This window comes from Ochlerotatus camptorhynchus, unplaced genomic scaffold (assembly GCF_037179485.1).
Source record: "Ochlerotatus camptorhynchus isolate MF236.1 unplaced genomic scaffold, CSIRO-AGI_Acam_v1.1 ptg000084l, whole genome shotgun sequence".
Classification (NCBI taxonomy): Eukaryota; Metazoa; Arthropoda; class Insecta; order Diptera; family Culicidae; genus Ochlerotatus; species Ochlerotatus camptorhynchus.
Window position 1 is genome coordinate 1,559,967 of NW_027040574.1, and position 17,286 is coordinate 1,577,252.

Sequence of the window (17,286 nt, forward strand, 5' to 3'; positions counted from 1 at the left end):
CGTTAACCTTTGTTCAGCTTTTAAACATCTAAATCTGGTGATTTTAATCAGCCAAAAGCTTAACAGTAATATACATTATAAGCTTTTTAAGGCATTAAATAAAAGTCTTTTCCAACCCTTGTTCAGCCTTCTACCTCTATTTCAAAAGGAATAATTTAAGACCGCTTCATATCTTATGCATTTATATGGAACTGCTTTTATCTTGTTGCTGACTAATTTGATTTACATAATTATATTGTTTATATAAGTCTAAAAATTACCTATGAATTTCGGGATTCGAAGCGGCAGTTGCTGATTCACAGGCATCAACCATACCTCCTGGACCACTTAAGCATATATGTGGCAAAAGGTGTGATCATTGACTTGAAGCACATCAAATTTAAGTTGAATAACAGCAACCGGAAGAGTATTATACAGCAATGCAGAATTGTAAAAAACAGCTGGTGACAGTAAAACATTCCTCCCTTTTTCAAGTGCAGTTAATACAATGTGGACACAAGTGCGTGAATTATTTCGATGGTCATTTGGATGCTATTTTAGTGCCATAATTGAGTAATAATTTTTGGAATGCGGTCTGAAACTTCAGTCCAATATAACAGACAAAACACAGGAATACAAATGTTAATTCTTCCAACGTCGTCACAGCCCACATCTACCTGGAGCTATTCCTAAAAATCTCGTCTTCCTAGTCTCTACTGCTGCCACTGCATGTAATTAGAAAGGTAGGCAGTGAATTTAGAAGAACTAAAATGCCGAAAATGCAACGAGTAACACAGATACTGACGACATTTAACTAATCAAGCTATCAAAATATGTGTAACGCATTGCTGATTTATGGAGTTGTGTTAAGCTTAAAGAAGCGTTGTTAAATCTTTAAATCAGCCAACTTATTGAGGTTGGATTATAAGGATACAATTCGCTACGTACACTACTAATCAACTATATATTCAGCCTAATGTTAATCAGCTTCGTGCACCTTAAATCAACCAATAATCAGCTTCTGTTCTTACTGTTCAGCTTGAATTGTTACTTGGGTGAATTCTCTTCGATTTTCAAAGTTTGTTCTAAGAATTCACTGAAGCTTTCCGTTTTTATTAATTCGCTTGAATTCTCCTTAGAATTCCCATGCCATTCACCTCAGGATTGTCTCAGGAGTTTTGCTCAGAATATCCTTTAAATCCATCCAAAAATTCATTTAGAATTGTTCTTTAAAAAAATATGTTTTTTGAGATGTCCTTGGAACTATTTTTTTAAATTCCCTTTAAATTCCTTTTCGGATTGTACCCTCAAATTCGCCTTACCCTTAACTCTCACAATTGACTTGAAGTTCTAATCAAAACTCTCGTAGACTCATCAAACATTGAATGTTGAATAAGATCTTATTCAAACAAAAATTTGCTTCTTCAGCTAAACAATTGCTTATCCAGTTTTTAATCAGCTTAAATTGTTTGTTGGGGACTTCTTCTCAAAACATCATTGGAAATTTTCTCTGAAATACTGCGGTGTTATCCGTAGAATTCATACAAAGTTTATCCCGAAAATCTAGTTCAGTCCAAGGGGTTTGAAATTTTTGTTAGGGTCCCAAATCATATTTGTTTTTCGAAGAGAGGATGCCATCGAATTTCACGGCTTTTTTTTCCGGTTTTCCCGATTTTTGAGAACTTCTTGATAATTTAGGTAACACTGTCATATAGGAACGAAAACTTCAGGTAAGTCCAGAGAAGCTTAGGGAAGATTAGAGATTTTAAGTTCCATGTTCCATGACCTTAAGTTTCGAAAAGTTTAGGAAAATTTAAGAACTTCCCGATCAATGAACTTCAGTAAAATTGTGGGAACTTTTCAAATGTTCTTGAGAAATTCAAAGATGTCTTGAGAGATTTGTTGGAGTTCAGTTAGAGATCTTTAGGGTAGTAAAAATAAACTTCTGGAAAGTCTAGATTTTTAAATATCTCGAGGAATTATTAATTATGCTTGGGTTTCCATCCAGGGGTTGGGAGCTTCATCAAAGCTATTTTTAGTAGAGCGTAAAACTTTTAGCGCTGAATGGAAGATGGTTCAACTTTACATCTCATGAAGAAGGTTAAGTCCAAAAACAGAAACGTCGCACATAAAACATCGCAGCGTTTTAATCGACCGTTAAACCAAATATATCATATTAACAATATGATCTATTCATGCCTCTTCCAAATATTGCAATGGCGACCCGCAAAATATTGCTTCACGCACCATCTAGCGTTGAAAAAGGTCAGCAACAATCATTCAATTACAATCGAGGGGTGCGAATAAAGCACTTATTACAAAAGTAAGAGTCACATTATTTTTATTAATTACATTGTGTATATTACTTTAAAATTTGTCTGACATGTTACTGTTGTCATCAAATAAATAATATGCTAAAATACATTCATTTGAAATATTAAACAAATTTTCATTTGGTTTACCCCTCGTGACGATAAACAAATACATTGGTAGCCTTTTTGGCCACAGGGGTGCTTTCATCGCTAAAAATTTGGTTCGCCAGCTAAGCGGAAGAGTGGATCATATTGTTAATATAATATATTTGGTTAAACTTATAATCCAATATTAAAAAAATTAGTATACTTAATGAAGTAATGAAATTGGGTTGTTAGCGGAATGCCTAAATAAAACAGCAAAAAAGGGTTATCTTCCATTTAATTCCACTTAATTAATTTTGGTATCCATGACAGATACGTATTTCGACTACAATGTGCAGTCTTCAGTGCAGTGAGAATGACACTGATGAAGACTGCACATTGTAGTTGAAATACGTATCTGTCATGGATACCAAAATTAATTAAGTTTTTTTTTTTTATATTATTATTATAGTCACTTTAACACTCTTTGGTCATTCGTGACTTGTCCGGGGGTGAGATTTGAACTCGTGACTTTGGCGTGAGAGGTATGGATGTTAACCACTACGCCGGGGTCGCCCCCAGTAATTAAGTGGAATTAAATGGAAAATAACCCCCTTTTTTGCTGTTTTATTTAGTATACTTAAGTTTTTCTGATTGCATAGATTACATACAAATTTTACCAGTACACTAGTTGTGTGAGTACTTCCCTTAGTTAAGGTTATGGACGCTCCTTGCTAGATACTTATGTTAGATGGCGACTTGAGTGTGTAACAATCGATAGAACCGTTTCAGCAAATCGGAGGTACATGAGCAAATCGGCGATCATTGCTTTTACCAGTGGTGGCGGGGAGAAACACCCCTCACCACCCCTCATCAACGGATGAGTTTGATAAAGGGAATGCTCGATCCGATTCGTACCTTTCTCAAAATTGTCCTTTGTTCGCTTTCTACGTTCTATATACAATTTTCAAACTTCCTTACTATAACGGATCTATCAATTCTATACTTTCGTTTCCTAAGCTATCGTATAAAATGTTCACTGTAAGTCTGATATTGACGTTAAGCATCTCCAACTATGTTTCTAAGTACATCCAACTACCCGAGCAAAGGATTATACCAAATTGAGAACAAGTTCTGCTACCCGGTTATCAAGATTTGATAACTGAACATGTTATCATTGTGGTTGAATAAACAGCCAACATAACAAAAATTATAACAAAAGAATACTCCTTGTACATCACAAACATAACTGATTTAGTTATCATTGAAAACATATTTAATACAAATCCAGATAACAATATATGTTGATATAAACGTCAAACAGTAACGCCTAACTACACCAAAAAATTTGAATAATTGTATAATAGATAGTAAGGTTTAAAAAATCACCTCAAAAACAAACTCCCCTCACATTTCCCCCCACAAGGAGTTCGTCCTCGCATTCCACCACACAAAGGTGCACCTTTTTCCCTTGAAATCCAATAATACCCATTTTTAAACGAATCAATTAGTGCAAATATCCAAATACCTTCACACGCCCAAAACAAGCTCCAGCAAATCAAAGCCCCTGGCTCCCCTCACCCACCCACCGCCGTCCGAGTCCCTCTCGCGGAGGCCGCGTCGTGAAGCAGCCAAGAGCCTTTGACTACAGGTAGGCCTACGGAGAGCATCATATGTGCACTAGCAGCAGCAGCAGCCCACCTCGAGACCGATCGGCCCATACCTTTAGCCGTTTTCCTATAGCCAATACCTGTTGTTAACCGCAGCTCAGCAGCGAGCCACCAAAACTTCGACCGAGCACTCAAATGCTCGCTAATGTCGTTCGCTTTCAGTTTCATTCGAACCACGGTGCGGTCAAGAAGCATTCTTGCTCAGAGTCGTTGTAGTCGTCGTCGTCGTCGGTACGTCGTTCGTTGAAAGACACTACCAGTTTGTGAAGACGCGTTCGTTCAACAACAGTTCAGTCCCATAGCAGATCTGTGTTGGCTCATTGCTGGGCGCGCGTGAAAGGAAAAAAAAGGTCACAGAACTAACAATTGTGTTGTGCGGTGTGTGGTGTGGTGTATTTTCGTCAAGTGTTGTTAGTGCAAGGTGTATTATCGAGCAGCAGCAGCCGGTTTCTGTGCAGCTGATTCTGTTGGTGCTCTACGACTACTAAATAGAGAAGGGGGGAGTTCAGTGGGTTATGTTGTGACCCCGCTGACTGCTGGGTGGCGGGTGTGAAGACCACGTGTGTGTGTGTGTGTTTGACTGCAACTGTGGGGCCGCGCGTCTAAAAAGGTGCAATGGGTGTGCAATCGTGAATTACGGGGCGTGAGAACCTAAAGTGAGTAGGCAAAAATTTCTTGTCCATTTTGTTTGTTCTTGTGTTTATTTTTTGGAAAATAAGGCTCGAGGGTTTTTGTTTTCTTTTGAATGGAAAATAACTGCCGAGAGCATGTGTGGTTCGTTGTCAGTGATCTTGATTCTCATCGGTGCGGTGGCAGGCAGCGCTGGACGGACAGAGCAACAAGGTTGGGTAATTTGTTTGGATTAGTACAAGTCGATCGGATTGGGAGGAAAAGCTACCACCGTCAGTCTCGACAACAAATGCTGTGAAGTACAACATAAACCTAATAAAACAAGAATGCTTGTTTTTCTATGCATAAGGCAACAGAAGACGAATGTAATGGGTTTGGTGACCTAAGGGGTCAATATGCCAACGATAACATTTCGTTCAGAACGCAATAAAATAGTGCGATGAAATTTACAGGATGTCAATCATCTAGTCCAGCGTTTCTCGATCTATGGGTAGCGTCCCACCGGTGGGTCCCGGATTGTCCGTAGGTGGTTCGCAGGATTTCAGATTATAAAACTAAATGGAAAAAATCTTCTGAATCATGTTGAGATAATTTGAACGGCGATGGAGATAAATATATCAATCGCATTCTTGTGTATCTTTTCCTTGATCCCCTCCTTACCGGTTAACAGATCATTGCCAGTAGCCTCGAGTAAGTTGCGAGCATTCGGCCACTCTTCTATTAGCTCTAGTATTAAGAAACATTGTAAAAAGTATTTTTTTTTATTTGAAAATTATAATTAATTTCAGCTCTGCAAAGCTTCCACAATTGAGTCTTGAAAAATGAATTAATTGTTAACAAAATTTTTGAGATAATCAAAACAGAGACCTCCCTTCTCTCCCCTCGGATGGGAACTAAAGCCATTGGTCTCCGGTTCATACCAAAAGTTGGTGTTCTACGATTTTTGTCAATTTTTGAGTGTCATTGTTTAAAAAATATAAATATCGAAGATATTCTTTTTGAGATATTTCAGTTTAAACACTTTTTTTTTAATTTTACCCAAAATTATTTTATATATATTTTTTTCCTGAAAGACTTAACTTTTCTAGAAAACTTTATCCCAGACTTTATCGATCAGAAGTTTTCGTGCAACAAATTATTGAAAAAAATTGAAGATGCCATTTTGAAAAAATAAAATATAAGATCCTAAATGGCCATTTTTTTGCAAAAATGTCAATCATTGCCCTTAGCACACAATTATGCAAAGTCCAATGCAAATCGGAGAAGGTCGACTCAAAATTTTAATATTTTTTCCATTTGGCTTGGAGCTGGTCAATTATTAAAATTTAGGAAACTAAACCAATTTTATGTCAAATCGACAGAAAACGCTTAAGTGACTCACGTCACATAGTTTGATAATTCATAACTCATGAACCCAGCATTGTAGAACGGTATGGCTTGTATGGTGAAATTATAAGGATATTATTTCAGCAATGCATACAAAATACAATATGAAATATGTTTTCCACGAACATTTTAACGGTGAAAGAAAATCGCAAAGAAAAACAGGAAAAGCCATTTTCTAAGTAATGAAAATGTTTACAATATTCTCTTATCGTTCATTGGTGAACATTTCAGAGTGTTGACTCTTACCGTTTTTGAATTTCTACCGAAAAACTAACGACCCGGATTTTTGTTTTTCTGATTTTCCCAAACTTTACAAACTTTAATCCATAACTTACATACAGTTTATCGCAAAATTGAGCGTGGATTTTTTTTTAAATTTGTGAATAGATATATTTTTTTAATATTGGCTGGTGGTTAAACAGATATTTATTGACTTTTCGCTTTAGTTTTGGCATTTATTGGAAGAACCTATATGAAGTTATTTTAGTAAAACGCTCGATTTTCAACTTTTTACCTATTGGACGAATTTTAGGAAAAATATAGGAATATTAATGATCTTTATTATGACTAAAAATGTGCAAAATTTCAAAAAGTTTAGTTCATTGTATTTTTAGATATTAAGGTATTTCAAGAAAAAAGCGTTTTTCTCAAACAGCTCTTACTTTTAATAAACGCAACCAAATAAGCCCAATACTGTACTAATAATTTATAAATATATGATGATTCAGCAACCAAAAATTCAGAAACGTATCTCTTTTGGTCTTTCACAGCTGTTATTCTAAAATTTGAGGACATCTGTACGCTCCATTGTGAGGTAAACTGTACGTGCTATCCTGAAAATCTGAAATCCTCAACTAAAATTTTCCGGAAAAAATAATCATCCCATTTTTTGAGTTTTTCCTTCGTTCATATAATCATAAATTCACCTGTGGGAAAAATTTCACATCATTCTTAGACCCTTCGGCACATTTTGAATGATAGTAAAAAAATCCCCAGCTGAACAAATCCACGCCAATTAGTGAAAAATTAAACGAATTCCAGACTCCGGTAAAATGCGTAACGACAAACTTGCAAGGTTTGAAAAATCACAGCTAAGCGATTTATTGACGAATATCAAATCTATTGGCGCCATTTGAAACTTCATACTTTAAAGATTTATTCGGTATCAGTAGATTTAAAATCTATCTATAAATTGCTTAGAAATTATTTTTCAAACATTGTCAGTTTACCGTTACAAAAATAAATAAATAAATAAAATTTACAATTCTTCTTAAATTGATCTTCTTAGCTTCTTTTAAAATCTTATTTTCAAGCTTCTTTTAGGATCTTCTTTAGAAGCTTCTTTTAGCATCTTCTGTATAATTTCCTTAGAAGCATCTTTTGAAATCGTCTTCAGAAGCTACCTTTAGAATCTTCTTTAGAAGTTTCTTTTTGAATATTCTTTAAAAGCGTGTTTTAGAAGTTTCTTTTCGAATATTCTTTAAAAGCGTGTTTTAGAACCTTCTTTGGAAGATTCGTTTAGAATCTTCCTTAGAAGCTTCTTTTACAATCTTCTTTAGAAGCCTTTTTAAGAATTTTATTTAGAAGCATCTTTCAAAAATTTCTTTAGAAGCTTCCTTTTAAATCTTCACAGGAAGAATCTTATTTAGAAGCTTCGTTTAGAATCTTATTTTATTTTGAAATCTTCATTAGAAGTTTCTTTTTGAATCTTCTTTAGAAGCATCTTTTAGAATCTTTTTAGAAGCTTCTTTATATACTTCTTGTAGAATCTTTAGAAACTTATTTTAGAATCTTCTTTGGAAGATTCGTTTAGAATCCTAAAAGCTTCTTTTAGAATTGTCTTTAGAAGTTTCTTTTAGAAGCTTCTTTCAGAATCTTCTTTAGCTGCTTTTTTATAATTCTTCTTTAGATGCTTCTTAGAATCTTTTTCAGAAGCTTCTTTTAGAATCTTCTTTAAAATCTTCTTTAGAGCCTTTGTTTAAAATTTACTTTAAAAGCTTCTTTAAGAATCTTTTTTAGAATATTCATTTAGAATCTTCTTTAGAAGCTTCTTTTAGAATCTTCTTTAGAAGTTTTTTTAAGAATATTCTTTAGAAGCTTTCTTTAGAATCTTATTTAAAAGCTTCATTTAGAGTCTTCTTCAGAACCTTCCTCTAATAAAATCTTCTTTAGAAGCTTCTTTAAGAGTCTTTTTTAGAAGCTTCTTTTATAATCTTCTCAAGAAGCTTTCTTTAGAATCTTATTTAGAAGCTTCATTAAGAATCTTATTTTATTTTAAAATCTTCACTAGAAGTTTCTTTTCGAATCTTCTTTAGCAGCATCTTTAAGAATCTTTTTAATAAGCTTCTTTGAAAATCTTTTTAAGAAAATTTTTTTAGAATCATCTTTAGAAGATTCGTTTGGAATCATCTTTAGAATCTGATTTACAAGCTTCTTTTAGAATCCTCTGTATAATTTCATTAGAAGCATCTTCTGGAATCGTCTTCAGAAGCTGCTTTTAGAATCTTCTTTAGAAGTTTCTTTTAGTATCTTAGCAGCTTCTTTTAGAATCTTCTTTAAAATCTTCGTGTTTTAGAACCTTCTTTAGAAGATTCGTTTAGAATCTTCCTTAGAACCGTTTTTTTAGAATCTTCTTTAGAACCTTTGTTTAGAATTTACTTTAGAAGCTTCTTTTAGAATATTTTTTAGAATCTTCTTTAGAGCTTCTTTTAGATTATCCCATAGCAATTTCTTTTAGAATGTTTGTTTCGAAGCGCCTTTTAAAGTCTTCTTTAGAAAATTCGTTTAGAATCTTCCTTAGAAGCTTCTTTTAGAATTTAGTTAGAAGCTTCCTTTAGAACCTTCTGTAGAAGTTTATTTTAGAATATTCTTTAGAATCTTATTAAGAAGCTTCTTTTCGAATCTTCTTTAGAATCATCTCTTAAAATCTTTTTAGAAGATTCTTTAAAAATTTATTTTAGAATTTTCTTTAGAAGATTCGTTTGAAATCATCTTCAGAAGCTTCTTTTAGAAACTTCTTTGGAGGATTCGTTTAGAATCTTAGCTGCTTCTTTTAGAATTCTTCTTTAGAAGCTTCTTTTAGAATCTTGTTTAGAAGCTTTTTTTAGAATAGTCTTTAGAAGTTTCTTTTAGAAGTTTCTCTCAGAATCTTCTTTAGCTGCTTCTTTTATAATTCTTCTTTAGAAGCTTCTTTTAGAATCTTTTTTAGAAACTTCTTTAGAATCTTCTTTAGAACCTTTGTTTAGAATTTACTTTAGGTGCTTCTTTTAGAATATTTTTTAGAATCTTCTTTAGAAGCTTCTTTTAGATTATCCCATAGCAACTTCTTTTAGAATTTTTGTTTAGAAGCACCTTTTTAAGTCTTCTTTAGAAAATTCGTTTAAAATCTTCTTTAGAAGCTTCTTTTAGAATTTTCTTTATAAGCTTCCTTTAGAACCTTCCTTAGAAGTTTATTTTAGAATATTCATTAGAATCTTATTAAGAAGCTTCATTAAGAATCTTCTTCAGAACTTTCATCTAAAATCTTCTTTAAAGCTTCTTTTAGAATCTTATTTAGAAGCTTCGTTTATAATCTTATCTTATTTTCGAATCTTCTTTAGAAGTTTCTCTTCGAATCTTCTTTCGAATCATCTTTTAGAATTTTTTTTTAGAAGCTTCTTTAGATGCTTCTTTAAGAAACTTCTTTAGAAATTTTTTTGTTAGAATTTTCTTCAGAAGATTCGGTTGGAATCATCTTTAGAAGCTTCTTTTAGAATCTTCTTTAGAACATTTGTTTAGAATTTACTTTAGAAGCTTCTTTTAGAATCTTCTTTAGAAGATAATTTTAGAATATTCTTTAGAAGCTTTCTTTAGAATCCTATTTTGAAGCTTCATTAAGACTTCAGAACCTTCATCTAAAATCTTCTTTACCGCTTCTTTAAGAATCTTATTTAGAAGCTTCGTTTATAATCTTATTTTATCTTTAAATCTTCTTTAGAAGTTTTTTTCTAATATTCTTTCGAATCATCTTTTAGAATCTTTTTTAGAAGCTTCATTTAGAATCTTCTTTAGAAGCTTCTTTTAGATTCTTCCTTAGCAACAACTTTTAAAATCTTCTTTAGAAAATTCGTTTAAAATCTTACTTAGAAGCTTCTTTTAGAATTTTCTTTAGAAGCTTCTTTTAGAATCTTTTAAAAGCTTCGTTTAGAAACTTCTTTTAGAATCTTCCTTGGCAGCTTTACTTAGAATCTTCTTTAGCAGCGTCTTTTAAAATCTTCTTTAGAAAATTCGTTTAGAATCTTTCTTAGAAGATTCTTTTAGAATTTTCTTTAGAAGCTACTTTTAGAATCTTTTAAAAGCTTCTTTTAAAAACTTCTTTAGAAGCTTCTTTTAGAACTTTTTAAAAGCTTCTTTAAGAAACTTATTTAGAACCTTCTTTTAAATTCTTCCTTAGCAATTTCTTCCCAGATTCCAATTCTTTAGAAGCATCTTTTAAAATCTTCTTTAGAAAATTCGTTTAGCATCTTCATTAGAAGCTTCTTTTAGAATTTTCTTTAGAAACTTCTTTTAGAATCTTTTAAAAGCTTATTTTAGAAACTTCTTTAGAAGCTTCTTTTAGCTTCTTCTAGAATCTTCCTTCTTTTAGAATCTTAAAACTTATTCTAAAAGCTTGACCGTCACTTCGATAACTAAAAAACACGGGCAGGACAGTGTAAATCTGAGTAGCTACGCAGAGTATTTTCCAAGGGTTAAGTAGCATTTCATCGTTTTAATATTGCAAAAACCATTTTCTCGCCACCGAACCCTTAAATCTCTGCAACAGCTACGAACACCTTGATCGTGTTTGGAGCGTTAAAAAATAAAATCGATAATAAATATTCAAGACTACCGACATAGATTCCAAGAACCCAGATTTCAAATAAATTAAGGCCATTGCAAAAATATCAAAGCTCATGAACTTTAATGAGTGAATTTGATGTGAATTTTCGAGGAGCTCTAGGAATAATTTCAAGGGAATTCAGAGGAAAATATCAGAGGAATAATTGTTAGGAAAATTAAATCCGAGGATTCCTTACAGATTAGATCTGAGGAACTCCAGATTCCAGGTGAAACATAAGGAGAATTCCAAGGAAGTTCTGACTGGGACTCTGATCCGGAGTAGGATTCAAAGTAAATTTACAAGAGAATTCTGTGGAACATTCCAAGGCAATTAGCTTCGGAGAGAGTTTTGGCAAAAATTACGGAGTAATTTTGAAGAGTCTTGTAAGGGGTTTGTTTAAGGAGAACCTCAAGGTACTTGCAAGTAGAATTCCATGAAAAGACGCAGAATCCACACTACTTAAAGGTTGAACACAAGAAAATCTGGACACATTAAAAACGCTGCCATTAAGACATTTTGAGTATGTTTGTTTAATTTCACTGATAGAATCACAGTAGGCATTGGTTGTCAGGATAAGTTCTTTTGTTTACATCATGGCTACACCGGAGCAAGCACGTCACGATCCTGCACGCTCGAAACGAAAATTCCGATCTATCCGCTCCTGGCAGTTTTCGATCAAGTTCCTGGGCAGGAATATTATACCGCGGTTGACCGAAAGAGTGCTCCGGAAGAATATAAAATCAAAAAGAAGTAGAATTTACCCAAAAAGTTCCTAGTCTGGGAAGATCTGAGGTTGTGGGCTGAAAATCGAAACTATCGTTACTTCTGGGACCATGAACCAGCAAATTTACCAAGAGGAGTGCCTACGGAAGAGACTACTGCCTTTTCTGAAGCAGCATGAGGTGGATTGCCAATTCTGGCCGGGCAAGCTGCCACTACTGAAATTCCACCAACAGTGGTACAGCGAAAATGGCGTCACAGTGGTTCCCAAGAAGATGAATCCGGCCAATACTCCGGAACTAAGGCCAATTGCGGGATACTGGTCAATTGTGAAGCACATACTGAAGAAAAGGGGTGGAGCTGCCGGTAGGTCATTATCTACAGAGATGGCGCTGTTCCGCTGGTAGGAAGTGATAAAAATCCCCATATAGAAATTGAGAGAAGTGAGAATAATTCGCTTTCGGTGCATATTCAGGTAAAAACAAAGTGAAACGACAAGCTAAAGAAATTAGCCAGGGACTTTGTCGTTCACTTTTTTCCCGGAAATTATTATTGAACAAACTACAATATAATAAAAATGATTTTTCTCAAAAAAAAAATCAAATTTGAGAGAGAAAATGCGCTCTTCTAGCTCAATTTCTCAACATGCCATGTATTTTGATGACACTCTATATGTGGATTCCCTATCACAGACTACAAAATATAGTATCTGACACTGCAAAACATGTCAGGTACCTCTATACATGCATTTTGATTAACAACCAAAGTCCCTTCTTTTTTAAATATTCTGCACAAAATATACTTTCTGCCCCACCCCATGCATAAAAGAACGGCGGGAAATCCTGTTAGGGGAGGGCTTAAAATCGGATGACTTCGCATTTTTGACTGTACTGCCTTCTGCTAACAATAAACGGAACTAAGTGTATGTGTAATTACGGATAGATGTCACCATAAGGAACAGCAGTGACATCTGATGGAAAATTAATGCAGAAGCATGGTAACATGATTAATTGACCTGACGAATTTCAAGCGGAAATTAAATTTGAAGTGGGAACAAGGCTCGTGAAAAAGGTGATGGACCGTGTTGGAAGAAACGTTTGAGCATTGGCCTATGGTAAGAAAGAAGACTGAAACTGGTCTTACAATAAACATTGTAAGACATTGAACATTGACATAATGGATGTGAAGGAAAACAAACATGTCATGTAAAATTAAGAGCATCGAGACTGACTATAACTCAATTTTGTGCTTTACTAAAACTATATTTATATTTGTATTACTTCTGCGTGAAGTTAACGATTTTACATAGTTGAAGGTTCACAGTTTCACATTACAGACTTAAAGTGGTCATGTTATACGATAGATTGTGTCAAAATTACCGCTCTCAGAGCATTTAAATTTACATGATTAAGAATTTAAGAGTATTTCAAAGAAGATTTGAGTAAAGTTTCAAAGAAATTTTCAACTAAGTTTTGAGGTAAATGTCAACGGAATACTATGGAGAAATTCAAGGTTGTTCCAGTAATCATGTGTAGAGAACTCAAAGCCACATGCTACGGAATTCTCAGGACTGTTTTAAGAAATTCACGTTTTAAAAACAAATATTTCTTCAAAAACCTGGAAATCCTCAATTGACGTTTTGGAACACCTGGAAAATTGGGAATTTTATTTTGCAAAATGAGTAGACACTCTGATTCCGTATCCGGTCGTCCGTCCAAAGTAAGTCGGACGAAATGGGTGATGCAGTCATAGATTTTCAAGTTCCAAGATCTTCAAAATTTCAACTGCAAAATTGTATTTTCTAGACCTGAGAAAGTATTTAAAACCCTGAACAAGGAAATCACTCGAGGCTTTACAATATTACAATTCCGGCACTTGTAAAAAATTCCAATATTCTAGTTCTTGGTTCCATGTGGTCTGTATGCAATCGATGAGCAAAGAGTAATTAATGCTCTTTTTGTTTGAGTGTTTTCAGTTCTTACGCAGTAGATCGGGGTTGCAGTCCGTAGCGAACGGTTTTTCACATTCTCCCAGTTTCTCGCCTGTTTCGTGTTATAGCAATAAGTTCCGGGTCTGCGTACAGAGTCACTTGATTGGTAGAATTTGTTCATTTGTTTAGTATTCTTTCCGCAGCCGAGGATGGCTATTTTGTTTCCATGGTATTGCACCTACTAAAAATTTAAATAAAAAATTTTTAAGTCCAGGGATTTGAACATAAATTTGATTCCCATACTTCGGGATGCAAAATGATACACGAAATGCTGTTGCTTAATTTCAGGTGTATCATTACATAGCGCCTTGTAGATATGGGCGCACTTTCGTGAGATCCCTGATGTCCACCGCGTGCGCCGGCAAAAACTTGGTTGCCCACAAAAAAAAAACAAGACGCAATCATAAAAAACACGAATCTCCTCTTTCAGTCGTCTGTCCAGCGCGGACGGACGGAGTTCAGTGTCATTCACGATAGCTTTGGAAGTAATTTCAAAACCAACAAAAAAGGCATTTGACATAATCGAAAACGCCGGAGAAAAAATGAATGAAGCAAGTGACAGTAAAGAAACTAAAAAAACACAGACACGAGACACTCTTAGCTCGAGATAGTAAACGAAAAAGGTTATTCACTGGTGGTATCATGCAATTGGTTGACAAAAAAAAAACTGAAGAAACTTAAGGAGAGAAGAAGACGCAGAAGAACGAGAAGAAAACAAGTGGATTTCTGACAAGGTGTCACACACCAGAAAGTGGTTAAGTAACAGCAACAACAGCAAAAACGAGCAACAACTCGGCGCTGCAAAGAGTATATGCAGATATATGTGAACGTGTCCACAACAACTCGAGAGAAAATAAAAACAAACGAAGAAAGGCAAAAATGAGCACATATAATCATCATCATCAGCGCGACAGCAGCTCGAAGAAACTCTGAAAAATGTCGACACTTCAAGGGACTTAGCCTCAGCCTGGCTCCCCCAAAAACGATCGCTTATATCTCTCTCTCTCTCCTCATCGCTCTTCACAACGCAGCGGAAAGTTTCATCTCGGTAATCGACCCCCAAGTCCACTATTTCTCCTGTCCCTGTTTGGTCACGAAGATTAGAGGATAATTGATGGCCATCGACCTCCCTCCTCCCAAAAGCTACGGGGGGCGTCCTACTACGAATTGTGAACATATCTGTATGTAGGCAGTTTATTATGATTGTGAAGAATCGCGATCGCACGCAGCCTTACCGAGAGATCCAAATATCACTAGACCAGGGCAACATTCCAACAAAACAGTGCTGTCCCTCGTCACCCTGAATTGCCCACGTCTCTGAAAGTAGGCTTACAATAGTAGTATGTATAATGTAGTAGGTAGGTAGGTAGGTACTTCAATCACGTCAACTCGGTAGCCGAGCGAGAGCGCGGCGGGCGGGGTGGGTCGTCGTGAGAGGGACCGACCGGTAGAAGCAATATAAAAAGGTAAAAAGTGATCGTGTGGAACTGTGGAAAGGAGTGCCTTTTTAATGGCATTTAAAGTTCTGCCCTCTCTGCTCTGTTTTTGTTTCTTCGTTCTTGTTTTGGTTTCGGTAGGACCTGCACTGTTGCGAGTCCGTTGAAGAATGTGTTGAATGTTTACGTTTTTCTCGAGAAGATGAAGAAGTTGCCTTTTATGTGAAAACATGGGTTAGGAAATTCCACAAATTTCCTGACGTGTATTAGAAATGACACGGATGAGGAATGCGATAGGAATTTCCCCTTGACATCATTGCGTTTGGTCTTTTGTCTTCTACCTAAGTCTACTGTAACTGCTATGCAACATATGGAAGCGACCTAGATCAGGGGTTTCCAAACTTTTAAGAACACTTCATTTGGAACTTTGTCTCAGGTGTCGTTTCGATCAGAAGTGCCGTTTGGTGCTACCATTTTTTTGAAAATTTCAAAGACGCTATTTTGAAACATTTTCATGATCCAAAATACCCGAGTTTTAGCTAAATTTTAAACCATTGCCCATAGCGAACAATTATGGCTTATTGTGTCTTATGAAAATCAATGAAATACTACCCAGTTTTTGCGTTATTTTCCTCAAGCATGTACCTAAATACCAAATAAGCCTCGCAGATGACTGGAAGATAATCTCGTCAGCAATAAAACCTGCCCGAACCAACGAGACCCGCATCGACCGATATAGAATTGCATAATTCTAAGCTAAGATCTTCTTGTGAATTCCTCACGAAAAACCTACACCGATCGATGATGTGCGCGACCCGAACCTCAGCTGGCAGGCTATCGCACCTCATCTCTCGATATGCATGCAACATAGAGCCCACAAAGTGCGAACGCGACGAGTAGCACCCGCTCGAATGCTCGTAGGTACTGCTAATACCTACTTTGGGCACACCAACCAGCCGCCGCAGCTCGTCAGCCTCAATTATGGCTCGTGGGAAAAACAACTATCGCTGAGCTCTGCACTCTAGCATCATCAAACTCCAGCAAGCAGCATCTTCCCCCCAAGAGATTCATTCTCGTACACCCAGCCTAATGGCCTAGGTGCCGGTTTGTTTACAAATTAGAAGCCTAAAGGTCATCCCCACCGTCGCAGAAACGGTTGAGCAATAACCGACCAGAGTTCCGAATAAAATTACAATTTGTGTGCCAACAAGACTCCCGATCTTCCTTAACTGGGCGCAAATTAGAGTTGGTTTTACTATTCATATATTCCAACCAGAAATGCATTCCCGAGAGCTCGAGCCAATTTTTGCATAAATCCGGTTGGCGGTTTCCTCTTTTAAATCTTAAATTACTCAAATTTTATGGCTTCAGTTTAATTTTAAATTTCGAAACAGGTTGTTCGGTTGGGGGTGTCTTCTCGGCAGATAAACAAGGAAGCGGGGCGATTTCAAACGAAACCCCATCGCGATCATTAGCGCATGCTAATAAAACAAAAACAAAAAAGCGAGCTCCTCTTTTAATAGCCCCGATTGGGGGCCAGAGAGTGAATGGCGAAGTTCAAGTTTGTCGACGTGATATGTATTTTATGTTGCGACCCACCACCGAGTGCGTCTTCGAGTTTTCCCATGAGCCAAGGAGGACAAATAAATTGGTCCATTACGTAAGCCTTTTTCGGTTTACGCTGGGGTCCGGAACCCTCCGGTACTCCGGATTGCTGGGTTTACTTTCATTGTGATCCGTGCAGGGTTGCTTAGCTGAGGTGGATCTGAGATTTTTCGGCTCTCATATCGGGTCTATCGCAACAACCTACACAGATGCTAATTTCTATTATTTATGAAGTCAGTTCGCAACGTACTCGTATTTTCTTTTTGCTGAAGAAAGTGTTACTGCTACCTAAAGCTACATCAAATTTAAACAGCACTTATCAGTGCTAAATATTACCTGCAAATGTTCTACCTTGTTCGATTCTTTTCCTCTTCGATCCTTCGGACTCTTATAGAGTTCTGCTTGGAAGTCAATTTGGAGAAACATTCTTCTGCCGCCATGGCGTCTAAACGCGAAAGAAAAGGGCTATCTATTGATCCCCCTCTGATGAAATTAATGAGAATGATCTATAATCCAGGCAAAATTCCATTAAACATTCCCGGTTTAATGCCAAGAAGAAAAAGGTCCCCCCAATTGTGATAACCACTTCACATTAAGCATGAGCATTAATGACCGT

General features: G+C 35.9%; 2 protein-coding genes across 5 annotated transcripts in view; one reads left to right on the forward strand and one right to left on the reverse strand.

The window, feature by feature from the left end:
- Positions 1-17,286, reverse strand: part of PAPLA1 (Phosphatidic Acid Phospholipase A1) — a 198,642-nt gene that overhangs the window by 87,700 nt on the left and 93,656 nt on the right. The gene's annotated exons all lie outside the window — the stretch shown is intronic.
- LOC135698295 (uncharacterized) overlaps positions 1-17,286 on the forward strand; it is a 139,928-nt gene that overhangs the window by 30,396 nt on the left and 92,246 nt on the right. Inside the window, exon 1 of one of the 3 annotated variants that reach the window (XM_065218206.1) lies at positions 4,128-4,701. The exons of the other annotated variants lie outside the window; for them this stretch is intronic. The gene's annotated coding sequence lies outside the window, so the exon portion shown is untranslated. Of the gene's footprint in view, positions 1-4,127; positions 4,702-17,286 lie in introns of those variants that run through there. 3 annotated transcript variants of the gene reach the window in all.